At 38.9% G+C, this 16,986-nt stretch overlaps 1 long non-coding RNA gene across 1 annotated transcript in view; it reads left to right on the top strand.

Annotated features, from left to right (window-relative positions):
- The window catches only part of LOC311440438, an 86,742-nt gene that overhangs the window by 47,197 nt on the left and 22,559 nt on the right, over window positions 1-16,986 (top strand). Inside the window, exons 11-12 of the long non-coding RNA XR_014695410.1 lie at window positions 2,966-3,124; window positions 9,314-9,410. This is a non-coding gene — a long non-coding RNA (uncharacterized lncRNA). The remainder of the gene's footprint in view (window positions 1-2,965; window positions 3,125-9,313; window positions 9,411-16,986) is intronic.

Raw genomic sequence — 16,986 nt, 5'->3', positions numbered from 1 at the left:
ATTAAAAATTGACTTTTGGAAAACACATAATTCATTATAAGGTCATGTGTATTGGCCAGATAAGGCAGAAAACCAAAACACACGGGGCTTTCAGACTTAGGAAATATATCAATATTTGGTTTTGGTGTTGTTGCTGTTGATTTCATGAAGTGAACTGTTGCAAAACATATGAATGTGATCAGGTACATATAGATATTCTTTTTACGACATAAGTAGAAATCTAAAGCAAACTGGGGACTATAGAGGAAGTCTTTTAATTTGCTAATGGAACCTTTGGCATGTTGCTTCATTTAGATGTTATACAAATATATTGGTCAGTAGATGAACGTTAACACCTTTTGAAATTTTTTCTTCCTTGCTTGCCTTTCTTTGACAGGGTTTGATATAAGAGTTTGAAAACATGCCAGTAGGTACTTCCTGATAGACAGTGGCTTGACAGAAGAAAAAGCCTGGGTGTCAATTTCTTCTGTGGTTGTAAATAGGATGCCTTAAAAGGCTTGTGTCCTGTTCCCTAATTCCAATTCATCCTCTCCACCTGCTATTTCCTATTTGCTGGCTCTGAGCCTATTAGGTGCTGATAATGAACAGCAGATTGGTGACTGGATTGGCAAGCAGGCACAGACAGCTCACAGCTTGGTTTCTATGAAGTCACTGACAATCCCAAACTGGTTTCTCTGCAAACTGACTTTTCAGGGTGGAAGTGGCCCCACTGGAACTGTATTTTTTGTAAAAAGAGGAGTGAAGTGTTATGGAGCTCATGCTGAGTTGCATTCCTTGAGACTGAAAATTGGTCCCAAAATGGTACTGCTTGGTGGTATTTGTGCATCTACTTTGTGCAGAGGCAGATGATAATCTCATTAAAAACCCTGCATTTGCTGTGAAAAGGACAAAGAGATGTGGATGTAGATCTGAATTCAATATAAAGCTACCACTGACTTGAATCTGGTTAGGAGCTTTATCTTAACTTCTTAGGATTTGTCTGGCACTAAAGAGCCTGATAATGGGAGGAAGGCCCACAGCAAAAGCCCTGCACTGGGCACTCCTGATATTAGGGGCAGTTCAAATCTCACTCTTCAGTTGGTAGCTCAGGCCCCTTTTCTGTTTCCAGTGGGTAAATAGAAAGAGGTATGTGTGGGAGTTTTCGGTCTTAATGCATTAATGTGCTCAGAGGAAGAACAAATCATTAGAGTTTGGACAAACTAAATGTTTGTGGATTAATTTTAGTGGTCTAAATGAGGCTAGAATTCCAAATGGCCAGTTTTAATTTATTATGTTCATAATACAGCGAAGGCTTTTTCTCACAGCAAATGCTTTCTTTGTTATATTGATATAAATGAGTGTGTTGAACCCAGAAGGAAAATATCTTCAAAATTTGATGCTTTCTTTTAGAATAGTGCATTGAAATCTCTCATGGGATTGCTCTGCTGATAAGCCATGCTGTGTTTGAGAAGGAATTATTAGTTCAGCTGAAGCATGAGTCCAGAAAGATAGTCTATAAGCAGTGTCTTTGAACCAGTTTTAGCTGAATTTAAATATTATTGATAGAGGAAGGGAAAGAACATGGTGGTCAGTTTTCCACCAACTATATTGACCTGAAATGATACAAGCATCACAGATTTCAGGAGATCTTGCTCTTGTCCCGCTTCCTATAGTGAAGCTGTTTGCAATTTTCAGATAAATTTAGGCTTGGAAAGATTATCTTTTTCAGGGGAACCTTTTCATTCTGGATCACATTTTCCTAAATGTCAAGTCTAAACAACTTGAATTAGAAAGAATTTAATGTGCAAAGCTTGTGGTTTTTACAAAATGTTTGGGTTTTGTCCTGTTTAGATCTCTCATAATTAATTTTATTATGGATGGATGACAGTGTTAGTACTTTGCAAGATTACCTGATGACTGGAATAGATGTTCCAACTTAACATTGAAAAGAAAATAAAACAAATCAACATTAGAGACTTTGATATATAGGGCCATGTGTTGGGTCTGTCTGAGCTGGAGTCACCTTTTCCCTGTAGCAGCCCACACAGTGCTGTGCTCTGCACTTGTAGCTGGAACAGCACTGATATCACTCAGGTGTTATGTCTCTTGCTGCATACATGTAGTGCTGGCACAGCGTCAGGACTCCTTCCAAGCCCCCAGGAGCCAGCAGGTCTGGGGGTGGGCAAGTGATGGGGAGGGGACATTGCCAGGGCAGCTGACCTAAACCAACCAAAGGGATATTCCATAACACCTGATGTCACACTCAGCAATAAAAGGGGGGGCTCTCATGGGGGAGGGGCTGTTCCTCCTGAACAACCACTACGCGTTCTGAGGCCCTGCTTCCCAGGAGGTGGCCGAACATCTCTCGTTGATGGGAAGTAGAGAATAATTTTTTTTTCCCCTCTGTGCTTCCATGCGGACTTACTGTTTCTTTTGTTTATTTTTCTCCCCATTCCCTTTCTCTTTAATTAAACCTTTCTCATCTCAAATCTTGAGTTCTCTGTGTTGTATTTTCTCCCCCTTCCTCTTTGAGGAGAGGGGGAGTGAGAGAGCGGTTGTGGTGGAGCTCGGCTGCCCACCTGAATAAAACCACAAGTCATTGATTCAATTGACAATAAACAAGTGACTGATGCAGAAATACAATAGCTCACTTCAAACATTTGGCCAACTGCTCCAGCAGTGGTGCTCTGCATGCAAGTGTCCCTAAATGGATGGTGGACCTGCTGCACTGCTTCTTGAGCCCCAAATACATCACTGAAGATATTGTTTTAAGGCATGATACTTCAAAAGAGGGTACTTTCCCATTTGTGCTATGAAATATTTTTCCACATTTACTTTATATTTTTTTCCTCTTATTTACATGTAGAATATTGCTGTTTGGGGCTGAGTTACAGCTTTTAAAGCTTTAAAAAATCACGAAAATAAAATCAAATGCTGAGTAGTTGAGAAAAGAAACTACTGAGTACTTTTCTTTGCCCTTTTGCAGGTGCATTCTGTGGCACTGATCAGTTGCCTAAATGACAACATTTTTTGGTCTTGTTAGCTTCCTGTCTGGATATTTTTTCTCAGCATCATTTCCTTCCTCCAAGTAGGATTGAAATAAAGGAAGGAGTGAAGAAAAGGATACTACTAGGAAGATGTTCAGGTAAGCATCCACAGAAATTACTTCCTTGCACCACCAAGATAAGATTTGATTTTTTCAACAGACATCTTTGAAGTTTTCATATCCACTGAAAAAAGGGATTTTCACCAGGGGATTGTTCTGATGGACTGACACCCTGCGTTGGTGTTGTAAGCCTTAGTATTGTTTCTGTTTAGGTATAAAAGCTGTATTTGAATCATCTACTGCCCTCTCTCCCCTCCCCCCCTTTTTTTGGTCATTGTGGAAATGGTTGATTACCTAAACCCACAGAACAAATCCTGTACCTTCAAAAGAAAAAATCTGGAGTCTGAATCCTCTTCAGCTTAGAACTTCCAAAATGGTAGAATTTTCCTGCAGCTCAGTGTCTGCTTATATGTTAGGTCTGGAAACAGAGTTAGGTATGGCATAACTGAAAGTATTTCTAACTGCAAGTCTGGGATACAGATTTCTATTTGCCACTTTGATCAGCATTTCTCTGTTGTAGGCCTAAATTGTATCAATCCTGTAGTGAGTGCTAATCTGGAATGTTGAGTTGTGTCTGTTTTGAACTTGATCAACAATTTTTTGTGTATGGCCATGGGGAATAATGGAGTTCAGATGATGACCTATCTGGTAAGAGATGCTTTTATCTTTGTATGCTTTTTTCTTTGTGTCTAGATTAAACCAAAACAGCCCTCAAGGGGCCATTTTCCCCTGCTCCATGTGTGGTGTATTCTGGAAGATCTACCAGAGCAGATGTTTTCTTCTGCATGCTTTAAAATTGGCTCTGGCAGCACTTCTTCTCTTTCTTACTAGTGTGAGGTCTGGGTTTCTTTCTAGCATCTTAAACTTGGCAGTGGGAAATTAAGCGTTGGGATTACAGCAAAAGACAAAAGAGTGAAACTAAAAACTGCTCCATTTCTCGGTAAACTGGTGTATTTGAGAGCACAGCGCAGAGGCACATAAACTTGTGCATACCCTAATGTACTTTTATTGCTTAAGATAAAGGGTTCAAGGTGACATAGTGTAAACAATTTAATATTGCTCACTGTTATAGTATTCTGGTAGATTAATAATTTAATACACTCAGTTTTAAAGGGCCAACACTATTTCAACAATTGCCCAAGAAGATAGTAGAGTTTTTAATTTAGAAACTTTCTCTTTTCCAATGTGCATAATTTGAATCATTTATACTTGAGCTGATATTGTGGTAATGACCTTCTAAATATACTGCTTTATAATTCCTAATAAAATAGCGTAAGATGGGACAAGGTTAAAAATTCAGTAGAAACAAGTATTGGTATGATATGTGACTTTATTATGATAATTACTGAAATATATTAAGTGCTGTTACACTACAGGCTTTTTCTACTATAGAGGCATAATATAATTGAAATATATGGGAAAGGGAGACTTTCTTTTTGTCATTTATATATTAAAAGCTTTAAAGCCTTCTGCAAGTTGGATTTCTTGATTTCTGATGTAATAATTTGACACAGAAATCTTGTATCAAATAATTGTAATGGAAATAGAGATACTGGCATTTTCTGAAATCAGTGAGTGGCAGTATATAAACTCTGATCATTGGTAATGCTGAACTAAAGCCAGACCTGTATTATTTTACTGTAAACTAATCTTGCAATGAGTCTACCTTTTGCTGCCAAATTAAACCTTAGGTTCAAATCATAATGTCTGCAAGAAAGTAACCAAAACCCCATAGAAAGATAATACAAAACACAGAGGATAAATTGAATTTATTAGAGGGAATTTCAGATGAATGACTGCTTTACAAAGGGTAAAACAATTAAAATAATCTTGAAGACATAATCTTTCTGAAAAAATGTTTGGATGTAATCCTGCAAGCCCTCGGTCACATAAGTAATCACAGAAGGAGCATATCTTGATGTCAATAAAACTGTTTGCAGGGGAAAGGTTTACTCACATGACTAAGGGTTTATATGTTTCTACTGTAATTAGTTTCCCTCACTCCCTCTCTCTCTCTCTCTCTCTCTCTCTCTTTTAATGTCAGGAGTAACTTCCACAGTATTTATCTTCCCACACCCCTTTTCTTTTGAAATAGCAGATGAGAGATACACAGTCACAAACACAATTATAGTGCATTTTCATTCTGTGCAATTATAACAGCTATTAAAATTGTTTACACACAGTCACAGGGAGGACTATAAAAGGGCCCAGGTGCTCTCAGCATCCTGGATGTAGCCACACAGCTCTTCTGTTGAACAAGTTCATACTTCTCCTACCATAACAGATTGCAGTTCATACACATAAATCAAGAAAATTCAAGTATAACTCGGCAGAATAGATGAGCATGTTCTCATATTGGTATCTTCCAATAGGGAAGAGAAAAACATAAATTGACCTGTCTTCATGGATCAAGCCTGGTACGAATTTTAAATTGGGCAACAGAGAAAGACTTGATCAAGTGTCATTGAACTCTGTTGTCCTAGATTCTGACTTAGAAAACAAGCCTACATCATCTTGGGTCCATATCTAACTACTCAAAAATTTGCAGTATAGCTGCTGAATGGACTTGTTTCCAACTCTTTCTTATCCATGTGAACATATGTCTAATTCTGTGCAATAGTCATGCAGATGAATACTTTCACCCAGTAACAGTAAGAGTTAACTTTGAATGTTCTTCCTGGATGATTACAGCAATCAGGGCTAGAACAAAGTGCAAAAGGAGAATTGATGCTTTGTTATAACTTGTGGGGATCAGACTCCAATAACAGTGAATTAAATATGAAATATATTGGTTAAGTGCATGTAATTGTCTACACATAACATGAAGGGGGGCAGCCACCACAGAGGAGAGATATGCAAGAGCAATGTGATCACAGGACCTGGTGCCTTACACAGACTTAATCAGACTTCAGTTTCTCTGGAAGATCTTAGTCCTGAAATTAAATCTTTTGAGTCTCTCCAACCAATCATATTTGTCTAAGTATTCACTAACTGTATCTTTCACAGCAGATGAAATTTGCATAATTTAGATACCGGGTTTCCTGGTCTGTAGTTTTCCAGACTTCTCTTAGAACTTGTATTAAAAGTTGGTTAAGTTACTTGCCACTTCCTAAACTTCCAGTTTCAAGAGAGCCTTTCTATGGCATAGGTAGTAACCCATCGGTCACACCACTGAAGTCCTGCAGAATCCATCACCAGTCTTTTAGAAACTCTTGGATATGATCCCAATGTTCACTTCTGTCTTTGTGCAGTAACCTTTCTACTGACAATTTAGTTGAAGTGGGTCCTCATAAGAGTTCCTCAGAAAGGAGGATCCCAGCACCAGAACCTCACCAATCTCTTTTGGAATGAATACACAAACATTTCAGTTGTTCTCCCATATAAATTTGATCGTAGAGAGTACATTTTATAGACACTCATCTTAACAGACACCCTGTTCCTGGTATGTTTCCAAAAGTAGTACTATTATTTCTGTCTTTTATGGATTGCTCCTCAAAAATTTTGTTTTGGCCTGCCTTACTATTTTCTCTGCTTGCATGTGTTTTTTTTTTTTTTTTAATTTTTTTTTTTTTTTTTTTTAGGTTTGATCTGTCAGTTTTGCAGTCTTTCCTGACTTCAGCTTTCTGAAGGGTGTCTGCTTAATAACTTTCATCATTCTGTTTGGCCATGCCTCTTTCTTTTTGCTTTTTCTCAAATCTCTTTGATGAACATTTGCTTTCTACTTCTAGTGTGAGGCTCTTAAGAAGTCAGAAAATTTGCAAGGATTTCTCTTAGTTGCTGTTTCTTACTATTTTTACCAAGTTTACACACTTTACTGCAGCTTGAAGTAAGAAAGCTACATAGATTACTTTGGCATTTGCTCCTGGCAGGATGCAGGCTGTGTGTATGCTGCTGCTGCTGAGGAGCAACTCTCAGGTGAAACACGCTCAATGGGGTTTACACGTTACAGGGGGGAAAAAAAAATCACACCTTCCCATGGGTCCCGCATGCTGCTGCTCCCCAGATACATTGATATTTGGCAGTGTCAGGTTGATCGTTGGACTTGATGATCTTAAGGGTCTTCTCCAACATAAATGATTCTGTGATTCTGTGAGTCTATTGCTGAACTGGTAGTTTGAGGAGATTTGCAATGAGAGAAGATTTTCTCTAAAATCAAAGACCTATTGCAGAACTGGAATAACAAACTTGCTTGGAGAATCGAATTGCTAGTTGTTCTGTTTCATTACACTGGTGCCTAAGCTTTGTGGGTAAGGCACAGATCTTTTGTTGAATGTCTTGTGTCATTCTGGAAATGGCAAATTAGCAAATGAACTGTTTAAAATGAATTAAAAAAAAAAAAGCCTCCCCCAAAACCAGAAAAATACAGATTTTTGTGTGTGGAGTCGCTGCTGTGAGCTTGTAAAGCTGTGGCCTCCTTAAAAAAAAAAAAAAAAACAAATGGGGCCGGGGAACAAACACACAAACCCTCTCCAGAAACAATAACACATCTGATGTTTGTGATCTTTCCAAGCATGTGAGATAGGGATGTGCAAACAACCAAACATCAGGAATTTCTGTTGTTTTTCTTTCTTATCTTTTAATGGAATAACCTTTCTGTGTGCTGTTTATTTGGAGGCTATGAAGGAAAAGGGACATTGAAATCTGATAGTTATTTCTTCAAACATACACCTGGGACCTCAAATATGCTATGGATCTCTCTAGACACATTACATTTACTTGACAACTTCTTAAAAAGAAAGCTGAAATACGGACTGTCAGCGTTAGTATCTCCTTGGCTTTAAGTCAGGGGCCCAGGGCTTACGAACATTTCATTATCTTTGGCTACTCTGCTGGCATCGTGGATTTCTATTTAAAAATAAAAATCCTACTATGACAGGAAATTAATTTTCTTATCAGACCAGATAGGTAAATAGATTACCCTGCTTTTAATATGTGTATGCAAATCCCTGAAAAAAAACTTAAGGAATAAAGAAACTGAAGTAGGTCAAACTGAAAGGTATTCCGAAAAACTACTCTATGTGGAAGGCGTTGCTGTAACTATGAACCAAGATACCCTTTCTCAGTGGAAGGAGAGAGGTCTTTAAGATGTTTTGAGAAGCCCTGGAGACTGCAGTGGTTATACAGAGACCTTCAGCTCCTAAGTTAAGCTTAATGAGTGCCTGGTTTGTGTAACAAGGAGATATTTATTCTGTAGCCTTTTGTTCTTTCTGTACTTTAGTCCAGAATTTTGGTCAACAAGAAAGGACTTATTTTCTCCTCATGGGAAACTGCTATAGAAAAGCTTGCCCTGGATTCTACCATGGTGTAGACTTTTTTTTTTTTTTTTTTTTTTTTTTTTTTCCCAGCTGTACTCTAGCTCAACCATTAAGTAGAATAACAAATGGTTATTTTTGGAAGCAGATGCAGCTTCTAGCAGATCAGCAAACCACTCCTTGGGACAGGTGGTAAAAGAAACAACATACCCTTGTCTTTTGATGAAATGAAAGTTAGGTGACGGTAGTTCATTGCTTTACACCAGGCTCTCAGCTGTGTGCCACACAGCTCTAGTTCTGTCGTCATTTTCCACTTTCCATGGCTGTTCTTATTGACACTAGTAATTCAACAGGTCTCACCTACTGCCATTACCTTCTTTTGTTTGAATAAGGAATACGTATTAGCGAAGGAGGGCCTGTTTTTGTTTGTTTGTTTGTTTGTTTTGTTTTGTTTTGTTTTGGGGGGGCCTTTATTAGCAGCAAGACTTTGAAGTTCCAGCCATTTCACAGCTACTATAGCAGAGGGTTGATTCAGTTGATAAAACTGATAAACTGAATGTAGGTAGGTAATTTTACTATATGTTTGAATGCAGACTATTACGTGGTTTATTAGCCTTTAGGACGCCTTTTAACAAAAGTTACTCTCTTTGCCAAGCATTGTGGTGCAAGTAGCCATGTGTGCCCAGTCCTTCCTGTGCTGGGGCGTCATGGAAACAATTCAGAATGACTTTGTCTGCAAAGGAAAATGAAATCTGTTGCTTGCTGTCTCCTGAAAAGCTCTTTGGAAGATCTCTTTCCGTACTACTGCCTTAGTAGCATTAGGCAGTAGCTACTGCTTTAGGCTTATAAAAAGGGAAAATGCGTAGATTGGGATTTTTATGTACTCTCCAGATGTCCATAGTTATTCTGCCAGTTCTTGCCTGGGACAGCAGCTGTTAAATCACTGTTGAACAACACCTTTTCCCTTATCGCTTAGGGCTCACCTGTGTCCTCGGCACCGGCATGCTCTGGATGTGATTATTGCCCTGAACAGCCTCTGGGAGTTGGAAAACCTTCAAGTTCCCAGTTGGCAGGTATGACCTTGCCGTCAGACACTTGGCTGGGAATTGCAACACGGGCCAGTCTACATGCACAGTGAGAAAACTACTCACTGCACTGGGGACAGGTGAAAGGAGGAGCCACAGAGCCTCTTCTCTCAGTCTTCTAAGGAAGTAATTTGCTCAATGAGAGCAATTGTGAGGGATATCCCTACTTTGCAGCTGCCCCACAGACACGCCTGTGCTGTCCTCAGGCTTCTACTGCTCTGCTGTTTAATTGCAGATCAGGTAAAACTGGTCAGGACCTGGGCCTGCAACTTCCAGGGCTTGATAACAGAGATGAAACAATGCTCATATGTTACAAGTTACTGCTGGTGACATCTTCAGTTTTTTAACTTGCTGAAGATAGGAGGAATTGTTACCTGAACCTGCTATTTTGGTTTTTGCTTTTGTAGAAAAAGAGTGCCTGTTGAGCACGATAAAGCAGTATATTGTACTGATAAATTACAGTGCTGACTTTCTTTTTAGCCCACTTAGATAGAATTGTTTGATTCCAGCACTGTCAAGAACTCCATTTCATTTTTTTCCTCTTCAAAATTTGATTCACTGAACTACATAGGAAGTTGCTTATTTTCAAAACCATAACAACAAAATATATTGTAGAAGCTGCAATGACCTTGAAGTTCATTTTTTAACAAGTAACAAAAGTCAACAAAATACTAGCTCTTAATAATCTGTAGAAGTCATCAAAAAAAAAAAAAAAGTAGTGTTTGGTAAGGGAGGCACATAAAAACAGGTAATAATCACTTAAGGACTCCTGTTACTAATTATACTATTACTAGGAGCTAAACAAAGTTAATGTAGCCATTCAGTCCTTTCAAAATGAAGGTATGCCTTCTTTTTTTGTTGTTGTTTTCTTCTTAACTACAGAGGACAAAGATAAGCAAACTGAAAAGTCAAATCAAGGTCAGAGATTTAATCCAATATAAAGAGAACATCACTGTGTAGGATATAGAACAGCATGTGCTAAGAAGGGAGAGGAGATGTGTCCATACAGATACTAAGAAAAACATGAAAACATCATCAAAATTGTTTTATTTATAAACTTGTTTTAATATGCATGCCTATTTCTTGCTTCCTTTTCATGCTCTAGGTTTAACTGATTAACTACTGTAAGGTTGCCTGTGGCTTTGCTCTTGTAGTCAGCTGCGTTTCTAATTGTCAAGGGCACCTACAACACTCTGGGTACTGTTTTGCTCTGGTTTTTGTTGTTGTTTTAAATAAATAACCTAAGTGGATGTTGTACTTGGGAAAACTACTGTTCACGAAAAGTGAATTTACAAATTTACATTTGCATTCTGCAGCATTTCTTGTGAATTACTTATGTCAGGAAACAAGAGTGATTGTAAAAGACTTGTAACCAAATTTACTTAAATTGTTGCCTGAGAATAGCTTGATTAGCAAGACATTATGTAAGGCAAGCCTGTCAGAAAGCAAAAAAAAGTGTGTGTGTGTATATATATATATTTAAAATGTTCAAGAAAATCTCCAACTGCAAGCACCCAGCAGAGAGGAGTGATGTTGTTGGATGAGCTGTGCAGTAGGTATTTTGCTGAGCAGTGTGTAGTGCTGGGCATGTGGCCGAGTCTGATATCAAGCTGCACATTTGCTGAGCCCCCATGATCTGCACTGAGTTTGAGGACAGTGTAGCAACATACCAATTTACATGTACATATGCTATGCACTCCCTCTTCTGGATAATTTTGTAGTGGCTGTGCTGGTGGAATTTTCTCCCTACAAGGCTGAGCCTTAAAAACTCATTGAGGCTGAAATTACTGCTGCATGTGGGCTATTACTGCGCCGTGCCTGTTCAGAATAGGTCTGGGATGTCTTGCGACCAGCTCCCAGACATACAGGTTGTTATCACTTGTTTGGAATGCTTGAAGGCAATGGTGGCACAAAGGAGACCTCACTGCATCTGGGCAGGCGCTATCAGAGCCAGAGGTTCAGTACTGACCACTTCAAAAATTGAGAATTTAGATTTGAGTGAGGTGGCTGGCCTCATTCTTTGTAATGAATCATGCTGAAGTAATGTTTTGAATGCCCTAGACACCAGACATCCAGAGCATTGATTACAATTTGGACACCGCAGCTCAGACTCATCAGTATGAAAATATGATTTTCATTTTTAGGAAAGGAACTGTGGTTCTTACAGCATCTAAAAGAGAGAGATATCTGGCTCATTCCCACCTGCACCAGAGACATCCTGGCTGATATGGGCCACGTCATCCAGTCTCTCTCTTCTTTGCTGTTGTTGTTCCCAATAATTCCCTGTCTGTAAAACAAGGGTTACATTTCTGCTTATCTTGTGAAGAAAACAAGCCACGTACTCGAGGTGATTTGATCTATGATGTTACTGTGAGCCATAAACACTCTTGAATAGACTAAATTAGGCAAAATTATTGCCTAATTAATTCCTTAGTGCAGGACAACGTGCAAACCAGATTCTTCTGCATCCAGATATTTTTTACCTCCTGTCTCAGCACCTTTAACTTCTTCCACTCTGAGACCTCTGGAAAAGTTAGTCTTAACATTAATTAGTTAGTCTTAAGACTAACTAATATTAACTCAATATTAGTTAGTTATACCTGAAAAAGAACAGAATCTGGGGGTTATCTGTTATTTGGTGTCTTGCTTCCCATACCCCTTAGGTGATGTGGATGTATTAAGGCTTTTGTATCTCATACCTCTCGCCCCCAATAACAAAAAATATTAATAACCATCTATTTTTAAACTATGATTGAGGTCTCAAAATCCTGTTTGGGCCGTGGAATTTCATTGCTAAGCAATGTGCTGCTGGCAGAAGAGAATGTGTCAATTTGAAACCAGTGAGATTTACAGGAATAAAGTAAAGCTTTGGTTTAGGTTTTCAAAAGCTCAAACTGTGCCTGTGCATCCATTATACATGACAGAATGATTATACTACAAAAAACAAAAAAACAAAAAAAACACATATGCAATCTTTTGTATTTTGGCTGCAGGCAGTTCGGCTCTGTCTGGTTGAGTGCACATTGTGTGTTCTTCCTTTTGATGCACAAACATCTCTAGGTTAGTGACGAAAGGGGCAAGGGTCTGAAATCACATTAGACTGTTCTCCCATTGTGTTTAGACCAAACAAGACCACGCACTGCATAAAGGGGAATCTCTGTCGATCACCAGTTCCTGTAGGCGAACTCAGCCTCCCATTCTTCTGATGTGAAATTAAAAATATCGGTCCATAATATGTTGGAAAGGTTCCATACATCCTACAAAGAATGAGTGATACATCCAATGTGTGGATTTGCTTTTAACCAAGGCATATATCCATCCCCTGCAGTTGCGTATCAGCCCCAGCTAAGCCCATCCAATCCCCAGCATAAAGTGCTCATAGTTTGGTGAGGGTTATGCTGATGAAATCAAACTGTTATTACCTGCCTGCTGTGTGTTGGGATAAGTGTTCATATTTGAGTAAATGAATTGCTCGATACTTTTAGCACGATGGGACTAGCAATTAAAACATGATCCTTGGGTGAATCATCCACCTCTTTCCATTCATTTCAATGGAGGTGTTCTGGTGTTTGAAAAGTTTTTCAAACAGTTTTAAAATTGTTTGTGTCCCCAGCAATGCTGCTCATCTGCAAGATTTGAAGTCCCAAATGGGACATGTAGGGTTTTCTGCTATTTATTTCAATGAGCTGCTTCTGTAAAAGTATTTAATGGTGTCTTGCACCTATGGTAAATGAAGAGCAAGGGTAACACTTGGTAGTCTTGATAGGGCTTGAAATGTTTCACAAGGGAAAGCTGGTTTTATTCCACATTCACTGTTATCTCTTGCTTATGTTGTTGCATATCTTTAAAGTATTTCAAAATACGCTAACAAAAGTAAAGAATAACTGCAGTTACTGTTAGCTGAATCACAGAATGTAGCATGTATGCTACAAATCACACCGCTGTAGTCACAGCTGTACAGGTAATATAGCAAACTGCTTTCTTCTTGTCTATTTTGTTATCTGAAATACGATTTTTTCCCCTTCTTCCCTTTTCCACCATTCCACAAACCCCTGCCCCAAGGCATTTTGACTTACTTAGCTCTGCTCTGTCTCTGGCGTCTACCCCACTTTCTGTTGAGGAACAGGATACCTTGGCTACAGGATACCAAACTATTCCTCACCCAAGGAAATTCTGGAAAATATAAAATCTTTCTGAATATGGTCTTTACCTTCTGAAGTCAATTGTAGGTTAGCTACTGACACCTATAGGACCAAGTCTCAACTTCTTCAGGCCCTTAGCATCTTGTCAGGAGTTACTCCTTCAGCTGCCTGAGAGCTCAGGGCATGGATAGCTGCCTTTCTGACCTCCCAGAACATCTAAACAGTGGTGAAGGGAAAAACAAAGCCCTATGCTAAGGAAGGAGGAGGAAGTTCAGGCTGTTTATATGTGGTTATGATTTCCTTTGTTTTTTCCTATTTTGCATTAGTGCAATTTTTTTTTTTTTTCAAGTTGTAGAAAGCAGACTTCACAGTGCTGGCAATAATATTCACCAAATATACTAGGAAATATTTGTATCTTATTTTTCAGGGGTGCAGGGCTATACTTACCTGTTTTTGAAATCTGGACTTCACTAAGAGGTACTAAGGCCTATTATAGCATAGGAATAGAAGATAACTTTATACAATGCAAAATATGTTTTGGTGGCTTAAGTGGATAATTTTAGTGCTCAACAGGTAAAGACCCATTTCAAACTGAATCAGGTGTTCTCAAGCAGTGAATAAATCAACTGGTGGCTGTGTGGGAAGGGTGAGGTGCACACTTACGTGGACACTACTTTTCTATCTAGCTTGCTCTTTCTTTGATGGGTCCAATTTCAGATGTTTTTCTCTCCTGGCACACTCTCTTTATAGCTCTTTCATGCCTGTGGACAAAGGCCTCTTCTTCCACTTTGCTGTCAAGTCCATGACATGTTTAGTCTGATTTCCAGATACTTCCTGGATGTGCATCTCCAAAAGAGACGTACAATACTGCAAACAATATGCTGGTCTTCAGTAATATATGTCTTTTTTTTTTTTTTTTTTTTCTTTTCTGGGTTCCTCTTTAGAGGAGGGAGACCAAGGGTTTCTTTCTGGACTCTTCAAGAAAAACTCAAGCAAAATAAGTCACTGTTAACTTCTGAGACACAATTAGGTACATTTTTATCATTGTCTTTAGATCTGAAATTTGCTTCCTCAAAAAATGCTAGTCATGCCTCTCCTTGTGTCTGCAGCGGTAATGATTATATCAGTTTATTGCCAGGCAGATGAGTGACTGGAAAGCAATTTATATCCTTTTTTTTTTTTCCTCTGTTAATTACCAGATGGATCTACTAACTTGCCCTACTCTGAGGGCAGGAATTGGGAAAAGTGGGTGCATGCGTTTTTGCAGCACAGAATTTGAATTGGCTTAAGCCATTTTTAAAAACATACCTTTCTCATTCATAAAGTTCCCCTTTTTAAAGAAAAGGATGGAAAATTGGTTGCAGGTGCAATCACAGTGCTTTACCCAGTAATCAGCTCATGTTTATTCCTTTCATGGAGGAGAGGGATTTCTGCATTCCATTGCTGAAAGTTAAGAGGTTATGACTGTCAACGATTAAGTGAGTCCCGTATCTTTTCATGCTCTGTTTTCAATGTCATATTTTGAGAAGTGAGGCTACAGTATACATTTGTCAATGTAAATGGAGATTCTGTGTTGTTCCAAAAGCTGGGAGCAGGTAGAAAGCAGGGTAGACTGCAGTAGCTAGTAACACTGAGGTATTGTGATGCTATTTGTAGTCTATGAGGAGGATGGTGATGTGACACCCAAGCAGAAGAGACAGACTTGATTGAAACCAAGAGAGACAGGCTGGGTAGGTGGTATAGCCAGCACTTATGAGCAGCCTTGTCAGGGTGGCACAAGGCTGTCTCTTTCAATCACTTGTAATTACATGTGTGCTTCATATTTTGCTGCAGCCTGGTTTTTAGAAGGGGGTTAAAGAAGATCTTAGCACCTATGTGAGCAAGCTGATCACTTTTAAAAAATAATTTCAAAATTGGCATGTGCCAAATACATGAAACCTGGGGACATCACTTGGGTCCTTTTGCCTTTCTCAGTACTTGTATTGAGAAATTCACTCTGTTTTGCTACTGTCTTTTGATGTTTTGTACGCCAAAAGCTGAGTAGAGATGGCTTAAGGCATGGCTTGGAGCCCTTGCACGCTGGCATGACATCAGTGGGGAGGAATGTGGGATGCAGGTTTGCAAAGGTCTCAAAAGAGCTCTCGCTTCTTGCAGTGTGTTTGGCTTTCTGATGACCTAAAGCCATTCTCCACCCATCTATGAAGTAATCTGTCTCTGAGTTATTTGCTTGGATGCCAGTTGAAGTAAGTAATACCCTGGTGGTCTAATTGTTTAGGAGATTTGTTGAGATAACTCAGAAAGATATTATTAGCACGGTGCTCGTAATAAAGCATTTTAACAGAAGTAAAAGGAACTAAGTTGTCAGAGCTGTACTGGGATCACCTCACTCATTTTCTCTTGAGGTTACAATGTGCAGTGTTTGTTTTCTGCCTAAAGATATTAGACCCATTTTTCATGTTTTAGGGTATCATTTTCTTAAGGTGAAATAGAGATGTGCCTGGATAAGTATTTCCAGTGGGTCTAGGCATCTTCTAGGCATCTGGGCATATTTAGAGCATCTTCTAATAATAATGCTTGTCGCTTTGGTTTGGGAGTGAGCTTAACACACACTTTATCCCTTTTGTCTATATGTTTGCAGTGTCTTCCTAGGCAGTGCTGGTTATATGCTTGCCATTGACTGTGCAATTAAAAGATACTATGTGTTTGTATAAAAAGTCAGTGACCTAGATAGAGCATTACAGAGCACTACTGTGCTCTTTAAAATTCATCTGTATGCTCTGAAGACTATTTCTATAGCACTAATTGTCCTCCTTGTATCATCTGTGCATCCTCTGAAGCAGTGCCAGTCTTCAGTCTTGGAGCTACAAAGCAATCTCTCATTATTTTGAGGCATTCTGTAATTGCACTGTTCTTACTGTAAGTCATGGATGAAAGTCCCAGCAGAAGTAAAGCTGTAACTCTTTAAATTGTGCAATGGCCAAACTGTTATTTTTCCCAGGGGATAATCTGAACGAAAAGAAATGTTTATATTGATTTCGAAATGTTTCAGTCCAGTCCCAAACCACTGACGTCCTAAAAACAAAATGGCAATATGCCAACACCTCCTTGAAAAAAGGCCATTCCCCAAGCATGTGCTATCACCAGCCAGTTTGCCTGAATATTCACAAATAACAAATAAGAGCCACACGTCTCCTTGAACCAGAGAGCAATTAGGAACCTTGAGTGAAAGTTTGCAGATGCTGGCTTTGCATCTTATGGCTTGTACATTCCTGTCTCAACATTTCTAAAAGGCTAAAGAAGAGTGCTAGATCAATCAGGGCTGTCAGCATAACCTAGTTGTCCTAACATCCTTACTTTTAGCTCTTAATGTTATTCACCATGAGTTCTATTTTAAGTATGTTTAAACAGTGAAGAAGAATTTC

This window comes from Aythya ferina, assembly GCF_964211825.1.
Source record: "Aythya ferina genome assembly, chromosome: 8".
Classification (NCBI taxonomy): Eukaryota; Metazoa; Chordata; class Aves; order Anseriformes; family Anatidae; genus Aythya; species Aythya ferina.
Note: the sequence above shows the minus strand (reverse complement) of the source record. Positions and strands in the feature narration are given on the sequence as shown.